The sequence below is a fragment of the Aythya ferina genome (assembly GCF_964211825.1).
Source record: "Aythya ferina genome assembly, chromosome: 8".
NCBI lineage: Eukaryota > Metazoa > Chordata > Aves > Anseriformes > Anatidae > Aythya > Aythya ferina.
The window spans coordinates 9,926,003-9,953,977 of record NC_140304.1 but is presented as its reverse complement, the minus strand read 5'-3'; the positions used below and the strand labels follow the sequence as shown (position 1 = coordinate 9,953,977).

General features: G+C 39.3%; 2 long non-coding RNA genes across 3 annotated transcripts in view; one reads left to right on the top strand and one right to left on the bottom strand.

Annotated features, from left to right (window-relative positions):
* The window catches only part of LOC311440822, a 38,392-nt gene extending 13,247 nt beyond the window's left edge, over positions 1-25,145 (bottom strand). Inside the window, exon 1 of one of the 2 annotated variants that reach the window (XR_014695606.1) lies at positions 25,045-25,145. This is a non-coding gene — a long non-coding RNA (uncharacterized lncRNA). Of the gene's footprint in view, positions 1-24,568; positions 24,724-25,044 lie in introns of those variants that run through there. The other variant, XR_014695607.1, reaches the window with a different exon arrangement.
* Positions 15,053-21,370, top strand: LOC311440824. Its single transcript, XR_014695609.1, has 3 exons — positions 15,053-15,092; positions 20,832-20,920; positions 21,265-21,370. It is a non-coding gene; the product is annotated as an uncharacterized lncRNA (long non-coding RNA).
* Positions 25,146-27,975: the final 2,830 nt, after the last annotated feature.

Sequence of the window (27,975 nt, the reverse complement as noted above, 5' to 3'; positions counted from 1 at the left end):
GAGTAAAGACCAATTTCAAAAGCTACACAGCTTCTGATGTCTGTTGTGCAGCAGAAGCTTATGAAGCATCATGCAGCCTGCATACCAAACCTGATTTTGCTTTAATTAAGAAATAAGTGTATACACACACACACATATTCTGTGATACTAAGCACCTTTTACATACTACATTTTCAGAATCACTGAAGTTATAACTTATGTGAAAAGGGAACACTCAGAGAATAGATCTCTTCCCAATTTGGCTGACTCATAATGGAAAGCACTCATTGGAATACATCCCTGTTTTCTTCTAGTAACATAAGCATGAGCATTTTTTCCAAGTTACCAGTGTTGAGATCCTAGAATTGCAAAGCTTAAAAATTGGTTAGTGTGAAAGGAGCTACGTGCACCTACAATCTCACTATCAAACATTTGTTTTTCCTTCTACTGTTTAGTCTTTCACCCAACTACTTCCATACTTCTTCCCGGAGTTGGGCAGGAAACTCCTACAATCTTAAGAAATTGTCACTTGAGAATAACAAATACCAAAGAAATCTGATTTTAGTCATCTTCAAGAACCGCGTCTAGATTAGTAATAATGTGTCATGCCACACTGTAAACAGCTGGAGAGAGATAGAGAGGATGTCCCTTTCAGCTCAAATTGTATTATGCTTGCATTATTTATCTTAAATTCAGAGCTTATTTTCAACTCTCCACTGGTAAAACAATTATCTGGCAACTTGGACATAGAAGGCCTTTAAAAATTACAATAAAAGCTTGAGTCCCTAAAAGATTTTGCTACTAAATACAAGCATTATCATTTCATACACAAATCATTATAATTCCTGTCCCAAAGAAATTACATTCTAGAAAGCCAGCAGTTGGCTTGCGCTTAACCTAAGCACAGCTCTAAAGAAGTGAATACCATTTCCAGAGGAATTATATGGGAGCACCTCAACATAGAACTGTACCTGCTATATTGAGAATATTTGCTTTGGCATAGTGAGCACAAATTTGGGACATACAGAAAAGCTTTTTTAAATGCAAGATTCTTATGTCTTGTTTAAATCAAGGGACAGATTTTTCAATATTTAGCCATAGATAATCCTACCTCCTTCTCTTTTTTCCCCCTAAAGAGCGTCTTTGGAGGAAGTACTACGTTGGTCCCAGCCTTTTGAAACACTGATAACAAGAAGATGTAAGTAAATGCATGTTTGTATCCCAGTTGGGTTATTGAAAAAAAAAAAGTTCCCATGACGTTAAATCAGCAAGTCATGCAGTATTCTGTATGCTCTATCTTATATATGCAGCTACTGAAAAACAACTTCAGGTGTCATGCTTACCATGCATCACACGGAAGCTGAATGAAGCATGCTGGAAATGCTTTTCCAGACTTACCATTTATAAACTCCCATCTGCAAAGGGCATGCAATTATTTTAAAGACATGTGATAAGGGCACATTTATCTGCCACATCCCCAGTCAGAGCACCGCATAGCAAGCTATTTTAGAAGAAAGCAAAAGCAAAGGTGACTTAGCAAATCCTACGTATGGCAAAGACATCCTAGCTGACGGTGCTTTTATACAGTGCAATGCCACAGAAGGTAGCTCAGATCCTTTTCTCGGGTACAGGAAGAACTGTAGCCACAGCACCAAGTCTGAATGTCCCCCCAGCATCCTCCTGCCTCCGTCAGGGCTCAGAGTGCTCCCATATTTCTCCATGTTTTCTCCCATATTTCTCCAGTCAGCTTGCAGTCTGACTGAAACATCACTGCTGGACTTAAATATTCATAAAACGGTCAGGTACAGCGTGCATCACAAACCTAAAATTATTCCTGAGGGCTTCCATTATTTTAAAGCTATAGATTAATCACAAAGAGCAAGACCACTCAGAACGTGGATTTGTAACAACTACAAAGAAATGAACAGACTTTCCCCATCAAATTCTTTAACAGAAGCCAACCTGTTGTGTTACAGGGAAAGCATGGAGAGGAAAGTGCAGAAAAACACATTTTAAAAAGCTGCAGCAGGTGTAAGATCAAGGCTTCTGCTAACATCTTTAGGAATGTGAAGACTCAGATCTCTGCACCAGCAGAGGAGCTTGTGGCTTCCCACAGCTCAGATACTGCTCAGTGCAGTTCTCAGTACCCTGTCCCTGCAGACTGAAACGCAGCTGAGGTTTAAAGGAAGTTCCATGCACGTAGGAAAATGCAGTGTTGACATCTAGGGCTCCAGGTGAATTAGTTCATTTGATTTCCCAGATTGCAAAAATCTGTCTAATAAGGATATTTATAGGTGTACAAAAAAGAATTACAGTGCCTTGTAAACATCCCTACTGTCTTCAAAGGCCTCTGAAGGTAAGACCTTGTATGGTATACAAAACTTGGCTTCCAAAATATTTACAGATGGGACCTATGACCTACTTGTAGATGGAGTGCAGTGATGGAAACAGTTCTTGCATGCCTGCAAAGCCTATAAGAAGATCACGTCACACAGGAAAAGGATTTCTGTGGCCAGGAACTTTTTACAAATTACATTCAACCCCAGGCTCCCAGCGAGGTCACACACCATAACGTGAGCTCTGTTTCCTCTAGAAATGTCTGAAGCGTGATGCAGCCTACCAAATGCAACAACAAATACCTAGCACTTGCAGTACAGTGAGTGAAGACCTTTGCTGCTCATCTTGCCTAACCTCTTCTGCACTCAGTTTTAATACTCGCCTTCACTGCTTTGTTTGTAAGCAAATCTTTCAGCTATATCCACCATCTATCCACATCCACAACAGGCACAACTAGATAAAGAACAAAATTCTTGGATCTATTGTATTCTTTTTTAGAGTCTGACCCAGAGAACATGGATCTCACTTCAATATATTTTGACAGCGCCATTGACACATACATATATTAGTCTGGTCTTTGCAAGAGGAAAGAGAAATGAAATGAAACAAGTACTCCACGCAGCCCTGTCCCTTTAGAAAATGGGAGATTAAATACATATATATTAAAAAAGAATATATATATATATATATATAATATAAAATTTTCTGCTTACAAAAGGAGAATGTTCAGGGAAAATATAGCAAATCTGAGCATTAAAAAACATTCAAGTGTGATTTCTTTCTGGCAAGTGGCTATGTAAGAATGCATAGCCTGCTCAGCAGATTGTGCTGTGACCTTTAACTATCCCTGCTTATTACTCTCCTTGCAAAAATAAGTTAATATTGGCTTCTTCTGCCTCTGCTCCTAGCAGATTGGCATAGCTAAAGAAATCTGACTAGACTTATTTTCTGGTTTGTGCATAACAATAAAACTATTACAGAGTCTCAGAGCGCAGCCTCCCTGTTGACACAGAAGGGCAAGCCAAAAACAACTCCACTTGATTCCCAGATGTTGGCCAAAAGCATTCACTCCTTTTAATGACTAAATCATTCCCACTCTTATAAAACTAAAGGAAATTAGAAGGTTCTTGTCGCTGCTTTTAAAACACAATTGGAAATACAAAGCATTTGTCTCTTTTTCTGAAGATTTTTATTTATTTAGGCTGGGGAGAACAATGGCTATTTTTAGCATGTGCTGCTATAAGAAACCCAGTAAGACATTCACATTTTTAAGAAAGAAGTGTCAGTATTGCCAACCACAAATCCACTAACCAAAAGTAAAAACCTTAAAAACCTTGCAGTTAAAAATAAGTTGTGTAATCTTCCTCCCCTCCACCCCCCCAAAAAAATAAAAAAATAAAAAAATATGTATTTGAATCTTGCTATTGGCTGTCTGGTTTCTAGGTCTTCAGGACACACTGACTTTGTGTTTTCTCGGTATTCACTGTTCATACAAGAACTAGATATCGCTCTGAGAAGGTAGATCCCAATGAGGATTTTAGCAGAGTTTATATCCAATTTTCATTTTAAAAGGTGCAACTCAAATGACTCGTTGGGACTAGCCACATCCCAGTCCATTAATGACATCAATGCAATTCATCACAAGCTAATGTGTTATACCAAATTAAAAGGAAGTTGTGATATTTCCTATCACTAGAACAGCTAAAAAACATTTCTTCTGCAGCTACTCTATGCAGCCCGTGCCCTCAGGACTACTACTCTCTGCCTACATATGTGCTTTTCCATGAGGATGTGGGTAGGCTGGGACATTCACACTGCTCTTCGTCTGCCAGACTCCTGGTCCCCAAACGGAGCAAGCTCCTTATCCAGCCACTACCTCTTACTAAATCCAACACCGAAAGAGCAGATAGGCTAACTATTAAGATTAGGTTTTACTAGCATTATAAGGAGCAAAACACTCTCCTAAAATTGATCATTATTTTTGATTAGGTGCTGATTTTAAAATAGCAGATATAAGGATATAAATAGGCATTCAGTACAGTTCACCTAACTTCCACGTTCCAAACCCTTCCTTTTACCTATACTCAGTGATACTTTAGTAATGTTGTTTTACATTTTCCAATTAATATTGACAGTTCTGTGAGGATTCAAGAACCAACACAGCCGTGTTTTGATGAAGCACAGTGAATTATTTACATGTACATGGAAAGAGATTCTTAGCCCCACTTCCTTGTATCAAAGCTCCATCAAAAACTCAGACTTTGAATGCCAATAATTCATCAGTACCTTAAATAGAAGGGTTGAAAATTTACAAAGGTTTCTTCTGCCATGCAAGTGTTCCTAAGCTTTAAAGAAGACAGGAAAAAAAGTGAGGCAGTAGACATAATAATGATCTGTTGGACAGTTCTGCTGATGTTACAATTGATTAACTGGTTTCCCCTTTCCTTTCTTTTCCCATGAAAGAGTTCTGATTTTGTCTCATTTTCCTCTCCCCTCAGCAAATCCCCACAAAACTAGTGAAAAATGTAAAGCTTACAGATTATCAGAAAAAAAAAGTCTGAAGGTGTAGACTTTATTGATGTGCAACATGTCTAATAACACTCAGTATACTTGTTTTGAAAGAAATAAGTTTTGCTTCTAGAAAATAAATGCTGTGTTATGTGCAGACAAGTCAGAAAAAATATTTGCATTGTTTCATTTACCAAGTTTTTATTGCTGTTTTACTCATTGTTTCCAAGTTAAAGAAATAAACCACAAAAAAAATTATTGTGAAGTACAGCTTCTTGCTTAAAGGTTAAGTTACCAAGTGTAGTAATCATATGGTGTAGGGTTGATTTTATGTTCAATTACAACATCTGCTACAAAGATATAGTCTACTCTACTATATATACCTTGTGCCAAAGTTTTCCAAATTTATCTCCTGTAATATTTTTTTTTCCCTTTCTTGGTGTGGACTCTCAAATAGAGCCCTTTCTCTTCAGGTTCCCTAATAACTAGACACAAGCAGAGCTGAGGTTTGAATATCGTCCTGTAACAAAAGCAGGTGTCTGTCTCACACACCAGCTGTAAGAGGGGACTCACTGATGCATCAATTGGGTACCAGAGTACTCTGGGTTTCCTTCAGAAACTAACCTGATGATGCCTTCTTGATTCTCATTAAAAGTGTTAAGAAATCTCAATTTTAATGGACTGAAGCATGGATGCTAAAAGCCATGGAAAAACAGGAACCTTTTGAGTTTCCTCTCAAGCTGCATTATTCCAAGGAATACACAGTATGAGTCATTCTGACAGCAGCCCCATAAACCCCAGTAGCATGATGCTCTGGAATGATTTTACCAGAGAAATGAAGTATTTATTCAAACGGATACACTTAATTGACATTATTTGAGGTTATTTCAACCATGTTGCGAGTTCACTCTTCTTAACAGTTTACTTTCAGCTACAGCTTGGCTGCCTGGTCAAAAACGCAACTTCTGTGACCACAATAAATCAGTCTCACCTATGTTGAGAAAGTCTAGGATTTCTATAGGATGCTCATGACACTTCATTGTGCCATTTACCTAACCATAGTAAGTTTTTGTTCTCACTCATATTTTTCCCCAATCTTTTTTTTTTTTTTTTTTTTGTCTTTTCCTTACCAGGCAAGCATGAAAACACAGGTCAGTGCAGACAGATAAGGAACAAAACTGGGTTTTGCTTTTGCAGCATCTACCTTGTAGCAAGGAGAAACTAGAGCTGTTGTTTTAAGATACTTTCCTTTCTAGTGCAACATGATGCACAAAGGCATTTTAAGGGAGAGCCTCAATCCCTCCTAAAAATGAATAAATCATTGTTTAGGCCTCTGGGGGCTGTCCAGGTGGTGTGTTGGTATACTGTGCTTTTCTCCTTGCAGAAAGGAGATCATCCAGAAACAAGAAGAAGGGGTGTGGCAGGGGAAGCAACAACTAGAAAAATCACTCTTATGGCAATGCAATGTTTTGGATTTATTTTGCTAACAAGTCACAACCCATATCATTGGCAGGCTTATCAGTTTCACATTAAAGACTTCCTCCTAGAAATCTAACAATGACTAAAAGTTCTGGAGAGTTTTTTTTTTGTTGTTGTTTGTTCTGGGAAAATAGTACGCTTCTTCCAGCTTAAAACAGATTTATTCTTAACTGGTAGAGATCTCGCTCTCGCTTGGTTTTCCTTTTGCGTTACCAGATGCGCAGCAATAACAGCGCATTGCATCAAATCACATGATTCAGAACAACAGTAACTAATGGCAGCAGCAATAACAACTCGCTGCCTTTCGCATTTTCATTAATAGCACTTGAACAAGCTCAGATACACTTTCCACTGGCAGACAGCACTAAAAGACATTTGCTCACATTAATCATTAAAAGCTACTGTTAACATAGATTTAAAAAAGCTTCAAAATAGCTAAGTTGGCAGAATTTTCTCTCATTCCTCCCTCTTACTTAGAGGAAACAATAAAATATATAAAAAAAAAAAATCAAAACAATGGCAGTTTTTTCAAAAACATTAAGTTTGGCAAGATAAATTGCAGATTAATAAAAACCACTACACCAATTGACTGCATCCAGTCCTGGAAACTGCTGACCTAAAACTTGCTGGACAGATGGCCAGTATTCCCCCCCTCCCCCCAAATAAGTGACAATTAGATAACTTTTAGTCTTGAAGCATGACCTGTATTGGCCTACTTTCCTAATAGAAGTGATGAAATTCATGCTCTATTATTATACTGCCGTTTTCATGTGTTTTATATTCACTCCTGGTGTTTGAGTGATGATAAATAACATATAACAAATGCATATTGCATATAATATCTAAAAAGTAAAGTAAGAAATATGCATATACTTAGAGCCAGTCAAAATAAAACTGTAAAAATAGCACAGACTATTCTTTTCTACACAGACTGGTGGTAAATAAGAACGTACAATGTTTCTGCATTGTGGTCTTCTGAAAATAAACTGTTAGGAGGCTTTTCTCTCATGGATTTTGTACTTCCAGATTATTTCTGGATCCTTCCGACTTTAAACCCCTGGAAATAAAAGATGGGCAAACTCACTCTAAGTGTAGTAATGAAGTGATATTCAGAATTCGGTACTGTAGTCAACTGATTTAAATAACAGGAGCAGAGCTGTTTAGCATTAATTACAGGGCAGGTGAGGATTTTTAAGAGCCTACAATCTGATGAAAGGGCAGTGACTGTACTGCCATATATAGTGCTGTTGCAATCACAGGTCCCTTCAGAAACTGCAGGTTTAATTTGGTCTAATGTTCACTAAATACCAGAGAAAGAGTGTGATTTAAGAAAAAATCCCCCCAAAACAACATTTTGTTGCATATGCTGATTAGACAGCTAGCTCACATGGTTATGGCCTTTCCTGTGCAGAGACTGGACCAGCACTGGGGAAAGCTTAACACAGGCTTGCCCAAAGTCTTCTGCAATGAAGTTTCCCAGTGGTAGTAATCTCTCCCTCAGTAGAATTATCCATTAAATAAGTTGTCAGTAGCACTGAGTAACTGTACAGCTTTGAGAGCAAATTGTGTTTGTGTATAGAAGTTCTTGATGTGCTCTACCATTTTCATCCTACAGTCTTCCTTAGCCCAATCTCTGGGAAATGAATGAATTTCTCACAAAAACAAAGTTTTTCCACCTCTTCCAAGGATGGGGTTATTCATACATTACTTCAATGGTCTGGCTTGGGTTCCCTGCAGCCAGAGTTACCTAACGTGATATTTTGGTTGCTTTCGAATACAAACTTCCTGTAGACACTGGGACAGCTGCAGTCCTACAGACTCTCCACCATGCAGTGATGCAATTCAGAAAGGGAGCATTTGCATCTGATGTGGCAAATGGCTTCTGCGGTGCTCGCAAGAGCTTGAAAAGAACACGTGTTGAAAAGCTGCAAGAGCACGTTTTGTTCCAGAACAAGAGTCCCGCAACTTCATGTTTCCGATCCAAACAACTAGGTATCACCTAGCACAGAAAAAAGTTTTTTTTTTTTTTTAAATGATATCACTTTTGTTCTCTGCAATAGAGAGTCACTTAATAGCTGCCCAAGTTTTCAAAAATTGAAACTGAGCAAGTACCAATGAAGATGAGTTATCAGATTACCCTCTAAACAACATTCAGAATATGATTAAAGGGTGGATGCACAAACCTGAGGATAAATTAGGAAAAAAACACCAGAGGATTTACACCAATGATAAGAGGCAGGGCAGCAGGTCCTCTTCCATAATCCCACCTAGCAGATCATTCAACCCCACAGACTCCTGCCTCTGCTTCAAGCCAGTGAGTTCAAACCTAGAAGTCCCAGCAAAGGCTTGGTATAAGCACTGCCTGTTTGTTGAGCTGCAAAGGGCAGAAGATTTTTACATTGTGGTAAGAGCATGTGTTCTGCTGGGCTGGTAGAAAGGCCTACAGTATAATGTGAAAGCACAGCTGAAAGATTGCATTTTGTAAACGCCAGAAGTGCCAATAATCAGAAATGACAAATTATCAGAAATGGCAAATTGTCATTTTATTTGCCAAGTCCTGAAGGAAAACTGCATTCATCTATTGACTAATTTAACTAGTTACCTCTGCTTTGTGTTCTGGCTTGCCTATCTCACTAGTCTCAGACTGATAAGTCAAAAATTTCCCAGAACATCCATCACTAGCTCTATTGCTACATACAGCACCAGCCAAGGCAAATAGTTTTTTCTCCCACACTTCTTGTCTGCAGACCGTGATTCCAGTAATCACCTCAGTAACAACAGGTGAGCAAACAGAACAAGATTCTTATTTTTATTTTTTCCCCCCCGAAGAAATGGTTACATACTCCATTTCATGGAGGTATTTCCTTCTTATTATGTCCTGATCTGTTTTGCCTTTGCTTTGGTGGTGAAAAAAAAACAAATAGCACAAAACTATAACTTTACTTGCAAAAATCCACAAGAAAAAAAAAAAAAGAAAAAAAAAAAAAAAACCTTTCAATTCAAGTTCTAAAAGCAGTTTTCCAGACATTTGCAGTTATAAAGACCTGCCATTCACGTGCTCTGGTAAATTATTAATGATTCATTCAGTACCATGGCAGATGATATCACTTCTGCAGTAGGAACCATCAATATTTTCTATTAATTACTTTCTCCCAAGACAGTTCTTAGCTGCTATCCAGGTTAAACCACAATAAGACCAAGAATTGCTTAGTCTAGTTCAAGTCCACAACTTAATATATATATATTATATATATATATAATATATATATATAAAATATATATATATACACATACATATTCAAAAGTAACAATAATCTAGAAGCCTCTAGAACCTCCAGCCTGTGAGCCCTTGACCATGTGTTTTCTTTGCTGAGTTTTGTTTGGTGTTGAAATAATCTTACAACAATGAAAGATGACTTGATAATTGATATTTATAATCTCATTTCAGTTTCAGGTGCCAATAGAGTCAATGAAGTAATTTCTATCTTGTTGACTTTCACTACTTCTCATTTTAGCTGTGATTTCACCACTGTTTCTGTTGGTGGTCATCTTGCTCTTGTTTTCCAGTACAGTTTTTCTTTGTGTAGCTATCTCAGCCCAAGCTCCCCCCCCCCCCAACTTTTTTTTTTTAATTTTAAAATCTGCCCTCTCTTCATTCACTACTTACTTTTTCATATTTTTCTTACTTCTTTTCATTTTTTTAAACTTTTTTTTTTCTTTTAAACATTCAATACTTACTTTTTGCCCCCAAAGCACACTTAACACTGCCATACTTTAGGGTTTTTTATTTGTTATGCTTTTAGATAACACAATTTACGGTATATGAATCCTGAACTGGTTCTAGATTAACAGCCAACGCTTCATAGCCCTGTTGGACAAATCCTTGCTCTGGCAGCAACAGCCTCGAGGCTGTTTTAAGGAGCTCCCTGCTCTCCAGGCAGGGCTGGAGTATCCTGCAGCACTACCACCGCCTGTCTCACAGCCAGGTTGAACAGCATGGCCCAAAGCACCATTGACAAGTTCACACACCACAAAGCCTCCCCAGAAGTGCTGTTTTGTTTCATGTAGGACTCCTACAGAACACATGGGTTTCCTGCAAGTCCCACCAACAGGCCATGATAAGGCAGGACTTAGGGCCGCTCCCTACAGCTCTGAAGGTGTGACACCTGCCTGTCCAACCCAGCCTGCACATCCACTCAGACATCCTCACGTGGAGCAGTTACTGGATCAGGAGGGTGAACACCAACCACGTTATCAAGTTCAGTTCCAGCATACAAACGCAGCAAGAGTCCCACAGAGCAAATTACACCGGGTCTGCTTTAGTTAAACTTCTATTGCTGCTATATCAGCATGGCAATTACTTCCTAGCAACGTGGTTAGTGCTAAGGCAGGATAAAATTGCTCAGAGGATGATAAGCCTGTATTGTCTTTGCACTTGGAGTGCACTGGATGAACTGTTCACTGACATTTAAAACCAGATAGTCTTACATTGCTGAGTATTGAAGAGAAGGAAAAATCCACCTCTACTATCAGTCAGAAAAGTAATATAAACTGCTGTAAAAATAAAAACACTTGCTGTGATAATTATGCTTTGTCTAGCTCTGCCTTTCTAGAGAATTTGCTAAGGTACAGTATTTTTTTTTTTTCCAGCCTTAGAGGTGACACCAAGCAAACAAGGAAGAAATCCAGCAGACAAATTACCTGCTCCAACAGCCTTGACAAAGGGTCAACTGCTCTGCAAACAAGGAGTTAACTGTTAATCATTGATAAAAGAGCTTAAAAAAGCACGCTTATCATTTTGTCTCTAGCAACCCAGTCTGGATTTCTTGATCACTGTGCAGTGTTATAATGAAGCTAGTGATCTAAATAATCCAGTGTTTTTTTTTTTTTTGTTCCCCCCCCCCCCCCCCCCCCCCCCCACAACTCTCTGAAGAATTCTTTTCACTTTTGTACCTGCACTGGCTCTGTCAGCCATTTTGGCTACAAAAATAGCTTTTTCTACCCAGCATCAAAAGGTTTACAAGTGAAGTCAACCAGCCAGAATACATCTACAGCCCTTTGTAGAAAGGTGCTAATCTGCCCTGCCTGCACTTCACATCAGCAGAAGAAAGAGTACCAGTGCCAAGAACTATCTGGCCCCACTAGGAGAAGTTTACAACAATTGTAGAGAAATTGATTTGATAAAAGCACATCTCATGACTCTGAAGCAGCGAGGTTTTAGCCATGATGTAACTTGGAAGGATTTCTGGACACAGAGGACTAGAATGTCATGTATTTATATTATGCTAATGCCAGTTGTCGTCTTGGAAAACCTCGGGGGCATTAGGACTTTCTGTTTTAGAGAACTTGTGAAGGAGCCACTGAGCTGAAATGCCAGCAGGTAAAAAACTTAGCTAGACGAAGAACTTAGCATGCTGTTTCCTGGGGAAGCACAGCCCTATCTGAACAGCTGAAGAGCCTGGAAGAAGGCCGGCTCACAACCAGCACCACCTCTACCTCGTTCTTTACTACCCAGGGCCTACGCCCTTGTTGAACTTGCTGCCAGCTATAAGAAGAGCTGGAGCAGAGTCCCTCCAACATGCTGGGTGAGCTGTGGAAAGCCTCCAGCCGCCCCCCAGGGGCGCAGGCCTTGCCCCAAGGCGGCCATGTTTGTGCGCCTCAGGGAGCAGAAAGCCACATGGCCTGGGCACCTGCTTTACTCAGCGAGCCAAATACCAAACGCTGCCCCACCCCTCAGGGATAGCCAAAGCACTGCTTTGTACTTCTGTAATCAATCCGTTATAGGAGGGTTTTAGATGCTACTGCTGTACTGTTACAGGCAATTGTGAAGCGTTCAACGGAACAGAGACAATATGAATAAAACCCAACTACTTAGCAAGACACTTCTAAAATTTGTCTAAAGGTCAGAATATCCACATCACCATATCAAGCCATCCTAAGTTATAGTTTCTATTTCAGTAGGACTGTATAATTCTATATTTTTTATATTAGAAGTATTTTTAATACAGCTCAGAAAACAATGAGGCTTAAGCAATTAGGCATACAGAGGCATTTAGAGAAGCAAACTGCACCAAAAATCTAAATATAAATCACAAAATTTTCCAACAGACTTTTCTCATTCCATTTTATTTGAAAAAAAATCATTGAAAGCACAATTAAAATATGACCAACAGGCTTCAGAAGGCAGAATGATTTAATTAGTACACTGGCTCCTGCAAGACCAGAATAACAAGAGCTAAAAATGAAGAAGAACAAAACTATAAAAAGACTCTGCTTTCCCATTTTGTCTAACACAAAACTTTCTAAACCACTCACATTTAGAAGTCTACCTTATATGGAGATTGAAGTTTTCTTCTTCCTCCCAGCTTGTGCACAGTTGTGGCATATATTGGAACAGCAAGACATAAGATTCATCATATTTGTCATATTTGTCCAGATTTGCAATTGTATTAGCAAAGCAATGAGGAAAGTATTTGCGTCCCCTTTGCAATACTGTGTAATTCAGACCCCATATGAAACATTCATATAGAAACTCAACACTCCTTTGTTCTCAATGAAATAAAATTGCTTTTGATCAATTTTCCATATTGGCTATTTATCTTTTTGTTTGGAGCACCACTCTTTTTTTGGCCAAGCAGCTCTACTGATAGATGTACAAATCAGACCAGCTTGGATAGGTATAGATGTCTTACGTGATGAAAAAAAAAAAAACAAAAAACCAGTCCTTAGAGACACTGACAAAACTAAAGTTGTTATTGCCTCTTATCTAAAGAGCTCTATCAGGAAGCAATTGCATCATTAGGTTTGTCATTTCAGTTCATCTACTTACAATTATCGTAATTTTGAGTGTGAAGTAAGAGATTTAGAAGTAATTTACATCAACAAATAATTTAAGTCCATGGCAATTAATGAATGATAAAGTTCACTGAAGCTAAAAGCACGAACTGTACTCCACCTAACTCCAGCATTACAATGAAACAGCAGATATGACCGCACTACCACACAGAAATAATCCTAGAACAGACTCAGACAAGCAAAGAAAAAAGAAGCACAGTATCACAAGAAGGCATGTGCTCATATCTGCAGCATCAGTCAGAAAAGAGCAAGAGAAACAAAACACAAAGTGGTGCTTCAAAAGCAAAGTGACAAAGTGAATGGCTTTCATGTAGAGTAGAACAATTTAAGGTACATTATATTTTATTCTTGTCTCAGTCTTGCACTGGTCCTGACCCGTACTGGTCAGGAAAGGGAATGAACAAGAAGCAGCACGCATGAGGACAGCAGAATTTATCAGTGAGATTTCATGGGTATCTCCATGAACAGAAGAGCATTTAAAGAAAAACATGAGATGTGTGAGTTATGCCCTTTTATACCCTTTCTGACCTCCTCAGTGCTGCATTGTTTTCAACAGGCAGAAGGACCAGTTGTATCTCTCCATCACTTAACATTCAGTTGGGACCATCCTTCAGTTGGCAATATTGTTCAGCCACAGAGAAGGGAAAAGCAGCAAGTAAATACAGTTCACGATTTCTGTCATGTAACCATAGATCTTATGCTTTGCTCCATTTTATAACTCATGCTTTTAAAAGGAACACTGTCAAGCATCAGTTTGAAAGCAAAGACATCTGAAAGGTATTTCTCAGCAGCTTAAAGTAGGAGATACTTATCACAATAATTTAATCACACCAAAAATAAAAACTGGGCTCCAAAAGAGTAAGCTCACTAACAACATTTTTTTTTTTTTTTTTTTTTTTTTTTAAAGTAGCCTTTTTGGTGTACATGAAGATTTGTTTCAGTGCTTGTTTCTTGATTTTCTTGTTCCTCTTGTTCTTTGTTGAAGATCCTATCACAAAATACTGAAGTCTGACTTCGCTGTTTAATTACAACTTCTAACTTTTGTTCTTAGACATGCAACCAATATGTTTGGTGGGAGAAATTTTAGTTAAAGTATAATGGTATCTCTACAACCTTACCACATCTGCACAACCTGCTGTTGTAACTCTTCTTTTTACTATTCAACACAGATTACATCAGCCAGCTACTAATCTAATATACCAAAGCAATTCTATGTAGTCAAAGATGATGTCAAAGCCCTCCTAGAACTGCAGGTAACAGATGGGGATGTAAAATAACTACTGTCAGGGAGTGGTGGTCAGGGTAAGTAAAACATCCTTCCTTTACCTGTCAAGTTATTACTGCATCAGCCTTTCCCCAAGTACCTTCTTGAGGAGGGAGGTGTTTGTTTTCTGCTTGGGTTTTTCTTTTATTCCCCTCATGCCAGCAGAAGCATCTGGCCTCACGAAAGGTTCTGATTAGCCCAGTCATGTCGGGTATGCTTTGTGCTGGTTGATGTGCATGCCGTTCTTGCTTCTCAGCATGAGTAACATGTTTTGTGTTATTTTTCTTAAACTATATACTTTTTCTCTTCTTAGAGAAGAATGCGGTGTTTTAAATAGCTTAAATTAAGAGCTTTCTTAGCACAGCACAAGTTATACAATTAGACTTATTATATATTTTTCCTTATCTTTTCCACCTGGGGAAAAAATCAAGCAAAAGCATCCTCTGCCAGCTAGTTTCCTCTCACTTCCCTACCTGATAACTGTTTATTAAGAAATACTGGGCTATGTCATTGCTGGTTTCTTTTAGTAACTGGAAAGCAGCAGCTGCTGGAAAGAAAATTTCTCCCTGCCATCCAGCTTTGAAGAACAATGTGGCTTTATTTACCACTGTAAGAATGTTGTACACAAGGCCTCAACATGCCAAGATATTCAGGTGCTACTTCTGATTAGGTAAGAGTAATAATTGTCAGTCTTCTAAAAGTTAGTAAGAGCTGTTAGGCAAGGTTAGAGGGAAACTGTTTTATAATATACCCCATATGTATATATACACACACACAAAAACAAACAGGGATCACAACTTTATATATGTTAAGCAAGAAAAGTGGGGGGAATTATCTGCCTTTTGTTATGGCTACATATTATCCTGCCCCATGTGCAGTTCTATCAGAATTTAGAGGTTAAGGAATCCATATGCAGCTTGCCTTGTCAGTAAGAGAAGGCAGAATCCTTGGGTGTGCCTATGGCGGGATAGGTCTAATTTCCCATTACTGCTTTTTATCCTTCTCACAGAGAAACTTCACCTTCTCCAGACACTCTGAGAGCCCGTTGAAGTTCTGGTGTTCGAGAAACAAGATGAACACCTGGGCCTAGCAGCTAGCCTTTTCGGTAACATCTGGAATGTGAAATCATCTGGCATAGGGCCTTAAGTGCGCGAAGTGCCACCGTGACAAGGGAGCCTTGCTTGCCCCCCCACCCCACCCCCCCCCGGTAACCTGGTAACCCCCAGTGCATGGTAACCATCTTCAGTGTCTTCAGACAAATTCTACCAAAAAAACGGCAATTCTTACAATACAGAAGGAAGTTCCCCCAACACAGTATTTAATTATTGCTTTATTATTGCTTTATTATTATCTGCTTGCTACATTTCAGTATGGGAATACCACCCAAAGCTGAGTGCTTTCCTCTCAGAGGACTGCAGGAGAAGAAATCAAGAGGCCCTCATCTGTTTTGCATATTCCCCAGGGGCTTCAAGCCTTGGGGAATTTAGCACTAGACAATTTTAGACCAGAAATGTCTTAAAGAAAGACTATCTTTCTTTAGGAAAGAAACCTCCATACTGATCTGAGACCTAGTAGTACCCTCTGTGTGTGCTCTCATGCCTCCAGAAAAGCCTGTTCCCATACCTCCACCATAGCAGCACCCTCTAACACAAACACACTGTATAGGCACGAAGAACTGACATTGCTGACTTTTCTGATATTGTCTGCTGTAAGCTGTGTCAGCTGAGACAGATATCAAGAGCACAAGTTCCAGGGTGGTCACCATCACTAAGCCTTTGCCTGAAGTTCTCTGAACAAAGCTTAAACTACTAATGCTAAACCCAGCAGGCCTAGGCTGCCATTTTACAACATCCACCCACCGGGCATCATGGCTGTAGAGCAGGCCAGCCGCCTGGACAGCAAACCTAAGCCAACCAATTATGGTGGCAAACAGCAAATATTTTGAAACAAAATGTTTGGTATCAGCTGGTTATCAGATGACTAATATTGGGCCTGTAGGCCCATTTTCTCCTCTGCAAGGCATCCCTCGCTGACACTTAACATACCAAGGAAAGGACTGAAATACAGGCCTCCATGACACTTTGAGGAGACTAAGCCCAAGACTCATACCCTACAGTAAGAGGACCAGACAGTGATTCCTCCTTTCCAAAATGCAGCAGAATTACCAGCTAGGGGGGCCAGTCTACAGGTGACATGACCTGAAGCTGCAGAGGAGGTATTCCAGCCCCCAGCCTTGAGTCTGCATAGCCCTTTTCACGAAGCACAGCTCATTGCTGACCCAACATTCACACCGCTCTCACAAAGCAGATCTGGATGTTCAAAAACACCAAGGCATCACACGTGCTAGGGCACTGAGCTGTGCCTTCATCAGCTTGCAGTCACCAGGCAGAGATCACTCACCCAGGGAGGACTGAGCCCCTGTGCAGAAAATGGACAAGGAGCTTCTCTTACTGTTGCTCGCACTAACTGTTCTGAGTAGCAACTAATTTTTATTTCAATTTCTTTATATATAGGCTATCTTGATAGAAAGTAAAAAAAAAAAAAAAAAAAGAGACAGAAGACTGTTCAAATTTTAGAGGTGCGTTTGATGCCTGTGCTTTTAATTGAAGTGTCAGGATTGTGCAGGGCTCAGCTAATGAACCAAGCTAAAAAAAATATCTGAAGATACTCTGTACAACTGTCCAAGTCTAATTCTTAGAATTTTCTACCTCACGTTAAAAGGCCTAAAACTTGTTAAACCTTGACAGCTTCCTTATAGGAATTCTTTTCTCATTACTGATAAGGAACTCCTAAAAGCACTTAAAAGTTGCTTTTCTGCCTCAGTCCAAGTTAAACTGGAAACCTGCCAAAAGCTACACTTATCCTTGGTCTTGTCACAGTCTTGGCCACATGAGGCAACCCCAGCAAGCCATTCACAGTGAAAAATTCATATTTACCTCCCCTTTGTGAAGACAGCAGTTTGTTTAACGAAAGGAAGGTGACGTGGCTAATAGCTGATATTGCAAAAACCATAATGGGTACGTGCACGTTACAGAACGCACAGCAGCCAATCAAGCAGCTCATCCTGTTCTAGCACATTAATAAATATTCATTAAGCTGTGTCACTTGTGTTCCCTTTTAGTAATTTAAAAAGTTGCTACCACGAGAGATGCCACTTATTTATTCCCACTACTGTAAGCAATGTGGCTCTGTCTCAGGTTTCTTTAGAGATTTCTGAATTCTGGAAACCAGCCAGCTATTAGTCACAAATGAATGAATTAGCACTGAGATAAGTGTAAAGAAGGGGGAAATAATATAAAAATATTTTTTTTGAAGTTCCAACATGAACTAAAATAAGCTAAATAAGAGCATGAAAAGTGTTGTCTATAAATAGACAACTGATGGAATTTTACACAAATTGGAATTGCAATTCTGTCCCTCCAGGAAGTATTGATAAGCTTCTTTTACTTTCTAAATAAAAATAGTAATAAAAAAAATACAGCAAGCAGCAATATCAGAAGAAATAACATCCCATGCTGATGAGCATACTAAGTCAGTTTAGGGCCCCTTATCTGAAGGAAGGAAAACAGCTGGAAGGGAATTTTTCATAATTTGTATTCAAATAATTCATATTTGTATAACTCCTCTAGATGTGGCCAGCTGAACAGTTCCCTTCAAGTCATTACTTGAAGGACATTAATTTCCTCTAGCAGGAAGATAAGCTGTACTTCCAACACAGCTCTTCCAGCCTGTCTCATCTAGTCAGTGTTATTGCAGGTGGTGGCACAGAGGAGAGGTGAATTCCCAACATCTCTGAGCACCCAGCCTGCTGACTGGGTGCTCTTCTGCATGATCTGATGACCAACAACATAAAACCAACTTGGTCCCTCATCATATGGCAAAGCATGGTTAGTGCTTGGCATAAAGCCTTTCCCCTGTCTCATCCGTAGCTGCCAGTATAAAGAATGAAAGGGAAAAAAAGGGCAGTTAAATCATCTGCAAATTACCCTTCAAATCTAGCTATTAGCTAATTAAGTACTGCTCACAGAAGTTCAGTAACTTTTACATGTTCGTTTGCTCTTCAAAACTGTATGTGTATGATGCTTAGGTGTTTTGGAATATCAGCTACCTACTGAGCCCTTCATTCAGCATCACTAAAAAAAGAAAAATCCAATAATTCTTAAAAAAAAATAAAAAATCACACTTATTCCAGTTAGAAGAGACAACATGCGACAATACAGCATCCTCATTAGCAAGGCGTACTCCAAATGGAATGATGCAACCTTGAGGTTTGGCGAGGAGCCAGAAATCACATTGATTTACCAATAGAGGTCTTGAAGTGATTTTTCAGAAATGATCCTTTTCTTCACAGAGGCTATACAGCTGGAAAGCATGCAAGCTTATAACTGGCCGATTGCAAAACAATACCTTCCACCACCAGTTTTCCAGGAACAATTTAAAGAGAGGTGTCTAAATCTCTTTAAAGAGATGTGCAAAACACAGGGTTTTGCTTTGGCAACAGTTGTTGTCACCAGACAACCCTCATCCAAGAAATTACAACTCCAGAACTTTTTGCATAATCAATTGTTCCTGTATTGCTCACAGGGAGGGGGAGCAGAACACAGAACTGGCTGTATCAGCCTTGTAAAATCCAGAGCACTTGTTATGAATCTGTCTGCCCGTTGCTGGAATTTGCATCAACAAATAGGTTAGACAGTGCTATTTCCAAGATGCAAGGTAATACACATGGATTTTTTTCTAATGCTTTACTCACACAAAGTCACGTAAGTCACCTTGCCATCCTTTTATATCCTCCTCTCCTGTCTGTGTGCATAAATTCTGCAGTTTTGAGGGAACGGGATTAAACTTTACTGCAGTGTCACTGGGGATCACTTTTCTTGTTGGAGATGTCTGAAGAGAGCAAATTTTCCACACAGATCTGGCACTGTGATACCACAGATCTGGAAAGCGATGTATTTGACCAAAAGCTTACCAGGAACAAAAAGTAGCAAGGACCATGCTGCCTCTAGTGTCAACTGGAATAAGTTTTAATGAGTAAGAGGAGTAGATCTGCTGAGTAAGAGTATGTCAGTATTAGTTGGCAACTTCTCAGAAAGACTGTTTAAAACAGTGTTCCAGGAATATTACCAAATAACTTCGGCATATTGGGTGAGTCATTGTGTTGGTGACGTGGAATAATTAGTTAAAAGGATGAAAATCAAGAAAACTGGAGAGTTCCACGTGGTAATGCTGCTGAAAAACTCAACCATCTGACACTGGATAAATGAACAAAACATTAGATGGTCACATACCCTTACAGTAAAGTAGTATTTCATAGTGCTGGCTCAACAATGGAAAAAAGAGAACATGACTACTGCACAGCAGACTTTTCAGTTAATCAATTATTTGTTATTATATATTATTTGGTGCACTAGTTCCAAAATTATGGTTTATCAGCAGCAGATCAGAAAATAATCCAAGACCCAGAACGAGCTCAGCATAGACCCAATGTTAGCAACAGAAATAAACTAGCCTTTATGAAGCAGGTTTTTGTTTAGTCTTGAAAACCAGCTATTTCAAAATCAAATAAAATAGACATTGCTCAGGACACCGGTAGTGGCTGAGGCTCTTACTTTTGCTTAGTTTTTGCTGCATGTTTTTCCCAGGGCTCACTCAGGCTGCTGGGAACACCCGATTTCATCCTCACTTGCTGATGGAGATGAGCGCTGTGATCACAACATCAGTATCAGAAAAGCTTCTCCTGTAAAGCACAAACTGTCCAGGCCATCTCACAAAGCACAATTATGAATTACCAAAAGGTTCATTAAGAAAGAGTTAATGAAGTTAACCAATGAGTTAAACCAATGTTTAACTAAGGCTGAGTGCAAGCTAGGAATGACACCTGTCAGTTTTGCATTTTTCAGGAGTCATACCACAGGCAATGACTAGCTGCCAGTCCTTCCCGTGCCTCATTCAAAACCCAGAGTAGACACCTCAAATTTCTAAAGCCACCTTTAGGTTATTCCAGTGTGTCTTCACATCCAGACAAAAACCTGGTTGAAATGGCCATTTAATCAGCACCCTCAAATGCTGTATGGAAAAAAATGACTGATAAGTTCATTTGCACAAAGCTAAGCAGCAGTCTGCTGCTTTAGTCAGACTTCTGGAGAACAGGAGAGGAGGGGAAAAGGAAAGAAAGAAGAAAGGTGGGTTTTGGAGCCAGGTCTCCTATACACCACACAGTGTTTGTAGCCAGGGCAGCTGATGTGTTCAGCTTCATGAGAAGCGTTCAACTTTTTATTTTTGACAAGAGTGAAAGCTTGCAGCTAAAAGCCACATGAATTTTGCTTTGGGTTTGTTTATGGAAACGGACTGGAATAAGACAAGAAACCAACCTTACAACGGTTGTTTTTAAGAAACTTGTTTGCAGGTCTATAGATGAATACGGGAAGGAAGGACAAGAAAGCTGAAGTTCATCAGCTACATCTTTAAATTACGTATCTCCAAGTGATACTTGCCGTAAGTAAAGTGTTCCGTTATTTATCATATGGATCTGCTGAATGGCTCTAGCTCCTTTCTCATGTCATCAAGTCTTTCAATGAAAATAACGGGAAATCAAAGGCATAAGTGGAAAACGAGCACAATTACTACATAGGTTTATCAAATTTATTTAGAAAACGATCCAACAGCAAATGAGATGTGTAATTGAGGAGAAGATCAGCCTCGTGTTTAAGTGCGGAAGTTTAAAGAATCAGACAGGCACAAATAAGAATCCTCTCCAGACACTCAGATGAGATAAAGAGATTGCCCTTGTTATTTCCTCATCATGCATAACACAACACTGCTGATCTCTCTTCTATCAGATACAGGCCACAACCCTACTCAGAAATCAACTGACTGCAATGAATTCACCACGAGAATGAACCTAGCATTCCCAGGCAATCCTACACGGACTAGGAAACTCAGAACAGAAAAGCTAATAACAGGAGTGAAATGGGCAACACCTACTTACTGCTATAATTGGTATCAAACATTGGTACTGTGCAAATAGAAGATAGAAGCAAATAGCACTGCTTCTGGCACCTGGGAGAAAGGTTTTTTTTTTTTTTTTCTTTTTGTTTAAATAAATTGTTCTGTTTATTCATTCTTCTGTCTTTCAGTAGAACCACAGATGTCCCTAGTCGATGAGGCATACTTCCTCTGGTATACTTGGAAAGAGCACAACACATTCAGGGAACCTACCTGTACCACAAACATTTATTCAGTGGCGCCTTCAGAAGACCACTCGTGATCTCTGTCAGGTTTTCTGTTGGGGTAAGGCAGAAAATTCTCAAAGTCTCAGCTGCAGGAGAAAGAGCACTTGCTACCTGGTGAGATTAGCAAGCCTTGTTCATACAGATAACTTTCCTTTATCAAGGAAAGGAACCAGAAGGTGACAAGGGAAGGTGACAGCTGGCAAACAGAAGGGCGGCTTCTGTATTGCTTTAAATTGTGTTGTAGAAGTAGCGATGTAAAAATTACACACCCCTCTCCACCAACATTGCTACCTCAGGAGAATCTCTGCAGTGGGAACTTTTGCTTGCTTCCTGCAGTGCATGGGGCTGCACTGCACAGCTGCATCACGCAGCTCCCAGAGCTGAGCAGAGCCACGTGCAACACCTCTGCAAAGGCCAGTCTGCTGAGAGACAACCCTCCTCCTCCCCCTGCCCAGGATTACCGTCAAGAGGAGTAAGTGGTGGGTGCTTTTATCTTCTTTCCTTTCCTACTGTGTCCAAGCCACAATGTGTGCCCTGTTAGTACACCAAGCCCATGGTAAAACTGAAATAACACAAGGAAATTTTTTGATCAATCAATTTGGGGTTACATTTTAAGCCACGTTTTCTTTCTAGCTTCTGGAAAGAAAGTGTGAAAATGTATCTTTGAAAGTACTTTAGAAAAGGAAGAGGTGAAAAATCCTCTCTCTCAAGAAGAGAGAAATTCAAAAAGGCAGAGTTTAGAGATGGAGAGGTTTTAATCCAGCTTCACCCAGGGTGTGGTGTTAATGGTCACTAGCTATCTAAATCCTTCTGGTCTCCTGGTAGATTAAGAAAGCTTCATTTTTATTTTATAAAAGAAATTAAAGGCAATTTGTGAGATGAGTTTTGCAAAAAAAAATCACTCATAAAAGATAGGATGGGAACATCAAGCCTGATCTCCAACATAAAATTAAAGCCAGCAATTAGTTCCACATTAGCCTCGTAATGACCAGCAATGCTGTACCAACTTCAGACCACATTCAGATCAGTCTGGATATAAAACACAAAATAACCACGCATTCACACACCATACACACAAACACAACTTTCAGCAGCTTACCAACACTGCTTTTCTGTCTTGGACAGAAGTACAAAATATCTTAGAACAGACTGTTCAGATTTGCTTGCAGATTTATAACCGGAACATTAGTTCTCTGTGACACTTATTGTTGCCCTGTTTTGCTTTTTCAGATACTATCTCCTATGACATAGTAGCAATATATCAAAAAACATAATTATGTCAAACTTCAGCTAATAAAGCAAGTGCCAAATTGCTTCAAGGAAGGCTAGCAAGAAGAGTAATTTGTTAAGCCCAGGTTGGTTTCTTTGATGTAAAAGGCATACATAATATTATTTTGTATACATTTGCAGTATCAAAAACATTCCTACACCAATCTTCTACAACTGTTATCAAGAAATTACTTCAGATGGAAGTAGGGAAGCATGCTGTCTGACATTTATTCTCTTCAAGATGAGACATTACAATAATGAAAAATGATCACAAAAAATGCTGATTATTGTATTTTCTTTATCTATTGACTTTTTTGACCCTTTAATTTGTAAAAGGCTTTTAAAACTCATCTGCAGCCTAATTTTAATCTAAGAAAGAACCTGTAATATAACTTCCTCCCCTCTCCCTGTTAATGACTACAAAATGCATTATACAAGAAAAAACAAAGTAAAAAAAACTCTCATGTTTCATGTTTGCATGGAACACCTAACATCACTTGTGCGAATTTAGAGGCAGTGCAGTTTTCATATAAACATGACTTGGGTGGAGAAAATAAGTCATTTCTTGTGATGCCCAAATCTAAAAATAATCAAGTCTGGAGAACAGAGCTGCAAATATAAGTAACGGGTATATTGATGGCTTTTTCTTACTTGGAGGACTAAATGCACTCTTCACCAAGGCAGAGGTCTGCATAGCAATACTATGCACAGTAGATGCAGATGTAACAGATCATACAACAAAATAATACTTCAGTTTCTTTTTGATGCATTTAATGTTGTCAGTAACAAAACAAAAGCCATCCTTTATTCATTCTGAAGCATATGTTGTACTTTATGTGTTGGACATCACACGTGCCATAATGTGATCAAAATGCTACAGCAATTAAAGGAGACACTCCCAGGCTCCACATTGGATTTCAAACTGAATTATATGAAAGCTACAGAAGTGCCACACAGTAATAATGAAAAGGCACACATTTATTTCTGAGATGGTCATGTACCTGCCCAAAGAAACAGCTTCAGTAACATAACATATCTCACAGATAAGCAGCCAGTGCAGCTCACTAAGTGCCAGAAGAGCAAAGGAGAAGCTTGTTGGAGCAGGTGTGGGCTCAGATCTACTAGCATTGCTCTCTGTTGAGCATCCCAGGGTACAGGGCACACAGACAGCAGAAGGTGGCAAATGCAAACCTTTGCTGGAGATTCTTTTCCCAGACATAGCACAAAGATGAGTCTGAAACAGTGAAAACAAAAAAAAACGTATGCACGTATCTCCGTGTAACACTGAGAAATGTTCCTAGTCAAACTCTAAGCATCAGCTCCACATGCCCTGCTGTGTGCGCTAGCTTTAATGAATTACTGAGCAGTGAGTACATTCTGTCCTCCTTCCTGGTAGCAGTCCAAATCTATACCCCTGCTCCCCAGGCATATTTCTCACCAGTTATGGGAAGCATTATAATCAAGTCCTTATCAAAAGATAATGGAAAATACAAAGAAGAAATAGAACTGATAAGAGACACAACACAAGCGTATTCTGGCCTGATATATCTTAGTCTGAAAATAAACCTATGGGTTGTCCTTATACTTGCCAAGCAGAAGCAAGCTGGACTTGCTTATTATCAAATCAGACACAGGTTCTTACCTATTCTTCAAGATGCTCACAAGTTGTAAGTTATACAGCAAAAATCCTGAAGCAAGACTCTTGGCCCTGCAGACAAGCCTAACAAACTGCAGGAGTGCTGTCCCTTCTCAACAGCCCAACACATGTGCAGAGCAAGGGCACTGCTGCCTGCAAACAACTCCTGAGAAATACCACTTCTAGGCACTGTAATACGCAGAACAACATCATCATAGCATTCATTCAGGCTTGGCTACTCTAAATTGTGTCTCTAACAGGCTGAGCAGAGGTCACAATCTTTAAAATACAGCTACCATTGGCAGCAAGCAAAGCGACATTAGCTGGGATGCCAGAAACCCAACTTCTGTTCGTTCCTCTCCCTGAAGGGGTTCAGGCCAACATTGCAGGAAGCTTCTGATAACATGTGAGCAATTATTCAATTCATTAAACTTGAATACTTAAAACAATGTTTCACTATACTGGAATCCCACTTAATTTACCTGCAAGTTGTAAATCCAACCATCTGTACTGCAGGAACTTGCTACAGGAGTGCTTTAGCCACAGTTGCTCAGGTGCAAAAAATCCTGTTAGTGGATTAAATAGGTAAATTCAGCATAGCTGTTACTTCCTAAGTCACTCAGCTGTGTATTTTATGTAAGTACCCTCTATAAAATAAACTAATTACTTTAAAATTTCCGAAACACTTCCCTTCCTCTGAATACATCCCCTTCCTCCACTCAAAACCTCCAGAAACTTCATCATCTCTATATAATTGCAGTTAGATACTCAAATACTAGTTACCACATCACCTGTTTCCACGTAGGGCAGCTCCAAATCAATAGAGATTCATGACTGTAATCATCAGCAGCTGCTAAATGAGCTGTTAGCTGTATCTACAGTAAGGCAGGAACAACTAGCTGTTCCATGTGAGGCCATCCTGACTCACATCACTCAGATAGCTAATTTTAGATGTGAATATCTCCCTCAAAAAACATTGCATATTTTTCCTGTTATTTCTTCTCCATAGTGTTTTCTGATACATACTCTTGTCTAGTTTGAAGCACTGCATGTTATTGCGTGTACATATTCTTGGCGTGCAAAAAAGGCATTCTGTTAAATTTGAATTTGCAAAACTCCTCGACATCACACCATAATTAAAAAACTAGAGAAACCTGAAACGGCCATTCCATTGAGGATCATTAACAAAAAGAGAACTTTTTGCTGGTATCCTGTATCCCTGGGAGAACAGCTATCTGCTACTTTTTGAAACAACCAAAGTTACTATCTCTAGGTCACTATTGCAACAATTTGTAATCGCTATCAGTAAAAGTAGAAAAGCATTCAAGCCTGCCAATTAATTCAGCACGAATTTCCAGTAAAGATTGACCATTACCGAATGAACCCTGGCTGAATTCCTTCCAAGTTCAGAAGAAATACAGAGGGAGAGATTAAAATATGAAAATCTGAGCCTGCCCTTGTTTTCTTAATAGAGGTGCATCACAGGGTAGCTCTCATGGTTACTCTTTGGAGAAAGTGTCAAGGAGCAATGGGTTGTAGGCTGCATTTTGGGAGACCTGAGCCAAACTTCTCCAAAAGCCAGGTGTCAGAAGTGAGATCCTTGTCTGTGTTTATGCACATAGTTATATGGCCTGCATGTGATTAGCGCCCATGAACTTTGATTTACAAGCCTGAATCACAACTGTGCAAGGTTCTAGTTAGCTATCCGGTCACTCTGCCCTTTCTTAAATTCCAGCCATTTATTTGCATGCTTTTTACACAAAGCTGGAAGCTTAGGACTGGGAGGCAAAGTGAAAAATAAAATCCTCCCTGAGCTAATAACAGATAACTAGCCTCACAAGGTATCACAAGAAGTCATTTCACCAAGAGAAGCCATTGCTGAAAGACTGAATTTAGCATTTAAATAACCATTGCGGACAAAGCTAGGTGTTAGTAATGACAGGTAATACAGAGATTTTAAAGATCTATTGGGATTTTCTTAAGTGTGACTGCTACAGTATGTCCTGCCAAAATGTAGTAAAGTTTCGTCAAAAAAAAAAAAAAAAAAAAAAAAGGTGTACTAACTTTCAGTAACTGTGGCACATCCTTAATATTAGTTTAGAGAAAGAGGATGGAACAAAAAGCGCATCTGACGCCTATGCAAATATTTTCTTTCCAAATCCTATTAGTCCTTAAAAAACACTTAGTCAACTGAATTTTGGCATCCAGCTCGGAAACAGCTGAACTACAACAGAACATAAGATAAGACCATTTTTCGTAAATTTCTTGGTTCAGTACATTCAGTTTGTACTGTAACTTTTTCAGATTTATTGCCGTTTCAAGTCAATGTATTATACACAGAGGAACTCTCCTGCATACAGTGTGGGTTGTCCAAGACATACAAGATGGGCAAGAAGAATTTTGTATATCTTTTCCTTCTGTATTTTACATATCAACTATTAATCCAATCTTCAACAGTATTTGGTGTAATTCACAAACACTGCACCTATTCATAAAATTTCCATTTCACTACCAAAAAGACGGAAAAATATTGCTGTTATGAGAAAAAGGAACATGCTTTGCAAGAGTCTAGTAATTCCTATGACCCTCATTTTACAATGTTCGTTTCAGTATTATGTAGCAAATCCTGGCTGTAAATATAGACATTTTAAAACTAACTGCTTCATTCCTAAAGGAACTGCTTGCCAAATTTAACACGCCAAAACTTGTCTCTAGTTTCCTACTCCCTTCCAAACATACACATACTCAAAAACAAGACATCATGGAATCCTGCAAACCATGCAATACCCAATATATGTTTCCTGACCTTCTCAGTAGCTCTTTTTTATTCTACATTTCTCTATTACCATTTCTCTATTACCATTCTTCTGTTTTGCAGTTGTGCTCTGGAATTTAATTATCTCCCATTTTTACCTTTTGCCTATTAGGGGCAATTTATTCCTTAAATGGACAGTTTACATCCAGCTACCCACCCTATTATTTTGAGATTTCCTTTCCTGCTGCAGGAATGATAATGAAACAACTGCTGAGGACCATCACCCCTACCCCTCACATACACACACAATACAGACACATTTTAGTTTTTCTTTATAGTCTGCAAGTCTTGCCAGATCAGAAGGGGCTCAGGTGGTGGCAGCTGAGCTGCTCTCCTTAAAGCAGGGCAAGGCAGAAACTGCTGCAGCCATCCAGAGGAAGAAGTCCCCGTACTTCAGCTAGACCTCACTGACTCCTGTGCAACTCTGTTTTTACAAAAGTACTTCAGCAGCTGTATGGTTTTGTCATGGGTTTGCTAGGAAAGCTTGTCAAAAGCAAACATTCATGCTAAAGGAAGTTCCTGCAAACCCTGACTGTTCCTTTCTGTGAAAGACCTTCAGCCTTCTTCCTATGAATTGAGGATTAAATATTTTGGTCAA